This window comes from Piliocolobus tephrosceles, chromosome 6 (genome assembly GCF_002776525.5).
Source record: "Piliocolobus tephrosceles isolate RC106 chromosome 6, ASM277652v3, whole genome shotgun sequence".
NCBI classification, from domain to species: Eukaryota; Metazoa; Chordata; class Mammalia; order Primates; family Cercopithecidae; genus Piliocolobus; species Piliocolobus tephrosceles.
In genome coordinates this window covers 142,043,151-142,048,312 of record NC_045439.1, presented here as the reverse complement: position 1 = coordinate 142,048,312, position 5,162 = coordinate 142,043,151, and the positions used below count along the sequence as shown (strand labels likewise).

Genomic DNA, 5,162 nt, shown 5'->3' with positions numbered 1-5,162 from the left:
AGATCAGTTATCTTTACTGTTGTTCCCCAAGAGAAATTGTATCATTTTTTTCTCCGGCTGCCTTTTTTATTATTATTATTATTATTTTTAAGGCTGCGTCTCACTCTATTGCCTAGGCTGGAGTACAGTGGCATGATTTCTGCTCACTGCAATCTCTGCCTTTCGGGTTCAAGTGATTCTCCTGCCTCAGTCTCCTGAGTAGCTGGGATTATAGGCACCCATGACCACGATTGGCTAACTTTTGTATTTTTAGTAGAGGCGAGGTTTCACCATGTTGGCCAGGCTGGTCTCGAACTCCTGACTTGAGGTGATCCACCCGCTTCATCCTCCCCAAGTGCTGGGATCATGGGCGTGAGCCACCACGCCTGGCCCTGGGCTGCTTTTAAGATTTTCTTTTTGGACCAGGTTTGGTGACTCATGCCTGTAATCCCAGCACTTTGGGAAGCCGAAGAGGACAGATCACTTGAGGTCAGGAGTTCGAGACCAGCCTGGCCAACATGGTGAAATCCTGTCTCTACTAAGAATACAAAAATTAGCTGGGTTTGGTGGCACATGCATGTAGTCCCAGCCACCCAAGTGGCTGAAGCACAAGAATCGCTTGAACCCAGGAGGTGGAGGTTGCAGTGAGCTAAAATAGTGCCACTGTACTCCAGCCTGGGCAACAGAACAAGACTTTATCTCAAAAAAAAGAGATTTTCTTTTTATCTTAAGTTTTCAGAAGTTTTATTGTGCTGTGCTTAGGTGTGCATTTATTATCCTGCTTGAAGCTTTTCAAATCTGTGAACTTTATCATTTATTAGATTAGGAAAATTCTCAGCCATTTTTTCAAGATTACTTATGTTCTTTCTCTTTCTCTTCTCTTTCTAAATGCTAATTACACATACGTTAGACCTTTTGCCTATGCCCCACATCTCTCTGTTGTTTTTTATCCTCATTATGTTTTTTCCTTCTGTGTTCCATTTGAATATTTTCTATGACTATTTTTGAACCTAGACTGGTGCTGTAACCATTCAAATAGTTCTTAATTTCAGATATTTCAACTTGCATTTATAAATGTCCATTTGATTCCTATTCATAGATTCAAATGATCAGTTAAAGTACTTTATCTTTTCATCCATGTTATCCATCTTGCCAATTTTTTAAAACATACTCATGATCATTATTTTGAAGTCCTTGTCCACTAACTCTTGTATCTGAATCATCTCTGGGTCTGCTTCTTTTACTATTTTATCTCATGATTGGTTGTTTCTTCCTTTTTCTTTTTTTGTTGCATGTTCAGTGATTTTTTTTGTATGCTGGATATAGTGATTAAAACAGTGGATGGGCTCTAGATTATATTCTTCTGCATGTTGAATCTTGTTCTAGCAGCAAATTGAAATTTAGCCCTCACATGCCATAATTGACATGTCTTATTTGAGAATTACAAAATTTGATCATGATCATATTATAGCCTATCAAAGTGGTCTGGAAATTTTCAGTGGTTTACATGAAGTGGTCATGGGTGTCTGAAGCACCCTGAAACTGTATCAAAGTTCTACATATTTTCAAACACTGTTATTTTATTTTCAAGATATGCAGCAAGTTTAATACCCGAAGGTTAACAGAAATGACAACAGGACACAGATGCAATGCTACAGTAAAATGGGGCTGGGGGTAGAACAGGGCAGAGGGACACTGGATATCATCACGACAACCAGTGAATGACTCCTCTGGTGCCCTGAAGTCATGAGACACTTGACTGTGTCACAAAGAATGGAGTAAACTAACAACTGTGAAAGACAAGTAAGGTGGCAGCATTGCTGAGATTAGACTAGGGGCCAGGGCCTGGAGCTTTGTCACAGAGTGTTGATGCTCAAGCATGCCTGGGCTCAAGAGTGTCTCATCAGCATTTTAATATAAGGAGAAGGGCTTCTTTAGGACATACTCCCTTAACACGAGGTGAAGAAACCCATCCCATTCTGGGTAATGGGGCCCCATAATACCTTGGTCTTTTGATACACAGCAGCACTACACACAACTGTGCCCCCCAGCCAGCTTCACTCTGTCTGCTAAGCACCCACTTTGCAAACGGATCTCAAACAGAGAGAAGAAATCCAGAGGAGGTGGGAGGAGCACAGTGGTGGGATTTGAGGAAGAGGAGTTGGCCAGAGGAGCAGATGTGTCCCATGTCAGGTCCCTCCTAGGCATGGTGAAGACTGCTATTGCTCAGAAGCACCTTTTCCCCAGGTTTGAAGGCTGGCATCCCAAGGTAGGGGCGGCTGGCACAGCAGAAACTATCGCCCAGATAGCAGTTTCCACAAGCTGACTTGGGTTGGCAGCTCATCTGCTCCCTTGACTTCTCTTTTTCCAGTTCTTCGGCAAGGCCACAGGTGCAGCTCTGGCAGGTCTTCCTTTTTTTCCCTTCCCCACAAGAAGCAGTCCGCAGGGGAGCAGGATCTGGCTTCTTCAAATCTTCTGGATCCAGCAGCTCCTCTGAGTCAATGAGATACATGCTGTCATCCTCCATATCATTGGCTGAGAGGGTCCACAGCTTGGCAGCAGCAGGGTACCCAGCAAGCTTCACTGAAGGAGATGACTTCTTGGTGATGGAAAGCTTACGCTAACTAGAACCCACTTCAAAGTTTGCTTGTTTTTTTTGCTTGTGATCTGAACAAATAGCAGGCTGTCACTTTCATGACCCAGGTGTTCTTGAACAGACTGTACCTCCTCAGGGCCTAAGGGCTCCCACGGCAGCTCTTTCACTTCCACAAGACCAGAAGGAGTCAGGGCTGAACACAGCTTGCTGTCTTCGCTTTGCTATTGTTACCTACAGCTGTCTCTATGGTTCTTTCAGAAAAAGACATCCATTAGGCTGAAGGATCCGGGCGATTTCAGGCAAAAATCTCAGCACTGTGCAGAGTGGTGCTTCCCAGGCCTAAACCCAACAAAATAATGTCAAAGCTGGATTATTTGTGGGCAGACTGCAACAGTTGGTTGATGTTTTCCACAGACACGCGGCCCTCATTGCCAGTTAACATTTGAAGTTTATCCACCAGATCTTTCAGAGCCTCCACTGGGGATGACTTATCCCAGACCACTGCCACAAACTGGCCAGCAGAGATCCCAAAGTCTGCCATTCCTGCAGTGCAGTGCTGATGAACCTAAAAACTGCCGCCTGGGCTCACTCGCAGCTTCTCCTCAGTCATCGACCCCACGCAAACATTTTCAAAATGAAAAGCCACTCTCGTGTTCTCCTCCCTCTGTGCATTTGCTGTTGGTGTGACAAGGCATCTAAAGATGTTTCTGGCTTTTTTTTTTTTGGTAAGGTGGTGTTAACTATATGGTTACTGGCTAGAAATTATAAATTATCAACTGTGTGTGTGTATGTATATATTATATATAAAATATACATATATATTATATATAATAAAATGTATGTGTATATAATATATATGCATATATCGTATGTTATATATACATATATACCATATATGTATACACATTATACATATATGTGTATATTATATATGTAATATTATATGTATATATTATATTGTGTATATGTATATATGTATAATATGCATATATTGTATATTATATATATATTTGTAAAAAGAACACACCAAATGAGATGAACTCTTGACGCTCCCTGCTTGGCGTCGAGGCTGTGGAGAAGATGCCTTTTGGAGGGGTGGTAGCTCAGGGCGTGCACTGAGGCTGGGCCTGTTGACTCTGCAGTGGCATCCATTTAGCTTTAGATTGTCTTGTTTCTGTATATAGTGACAGCATTCTGCTGCCATCTTAGCCGTGGACAAAGGGGGATCAGCTGGCATGATAAGCTTTTTTGTTTCGTTTTGTTTTGTTTTAGTTAAGTGCTGTAGTTTTTAAACTGTTTGTTTTTAAACAAATTGTAGAACTCTTCAGTGTCAGCAAAGAGCCACTGTATCAATGAAAGTTCAAGAATCTTCCATACTTAAACACAATTTGTTATTTTGTTTTTTTTTATGTTTAGAATGTTGAAATTTTTTGAGGTTAAATAAACGGCATTACATTAAAAAATAGATAGATAGATAAATAAATAAATAAATAAATAAATAAATAAATAAATAAATTTAGCCTTCACTCCTACTGTGTAACACTGGTAATTCATGGTCCATAATCCTAGGATGTGGGCTTTCCAGTCTCTGTGAATACCTCGGCATCCATGAAGGTTTCCACATTCTACATTAGAATGAGCCTAACAGCTTGCATATCCACATTATTGTGCAACCTCTGAAATCTCTGTTCAGCTCTCAGCCTCCCAAAAACTATTATCTGCTAGACATTCTGAAGTCTTGCCCTGCAAATACAGATCTTAACAGTGCGCTGAATAGCTGAGGGAAATTTTAATGCAATTTTTGAGGGCTCCTTTTCTGTAGCTCCTGACTCTAAGTGACCTTGCCCTCCAAAGCCAACTGTGTTAGGCGGCCTGAACTCCAATCTTTGTTTCTTCTGCCCAGAGACACTGCTGCTCTCTCTTTGGGCTCCATCTCTCTGTGCTGGGATGAATGTGAGGTTGGCCACATGCTTCCTTTTTCTGAAGGATAATAATCCAGTGACGCATGTTGTCATTTTATGTAATGTGTCTAGCTTCTATTGTTGTTTACATCAGGAAGGTGAGTCCAATACCAGCTCCTCAATCATGACTGGAACTGGATGTCAAGAAATTTATTTTTTTAAAGGAATAAATTTAAAAAACCATTATGCTTTCTCCATCTCTAGTTGTAGTGCACGGCTACACATAAAAAGCCTCTTACCACATACTCTGACTAAAATTCAGATTACAAGTTGTATCTTCCTGGCCAGTGCTAAGAGCCAAGAAAGTTCTATATTTTCATAGGGTTCTGTCTTTTATTTTCATACCTTCCATAAAACACTTAATCATGGCTGGGCGTGGTGGCTCATATCTGTAATCTCAGCACTTTGGGAGGCCGAGGTGGATCACCTGAGGTTAAAAGTTCGAGACCAGCCTGACCAATATGGCGAAACTCTGTCTCTACCAAAAAATACAAAAAAATGACCAGGTGCGGTGGCTCATGCCTGTAATTCTAGCACTTTGGGAGGCCAAGGCTTGTGGACCACCTGAGGTCAGGAGTTTGAGACCAGCCTGGCCAACATGGCAACACCTCATCTCTACTAAAAAT

The 5,162-nt window shown here is 41.5% G+C and overlaps 1 pseudogene; it reads right to left on the bottom strand.

Moving 5' to 3' along the window:
- Positions 1-1,752: 1,752 nt before the first annotated feature.
- LOC111548333 lies at positions 1,753-3,150 on the bottom strand (annotated as a pseudogene).
- Positions 3,151-5,162: the final 2,012 nt, after the last annotated feature.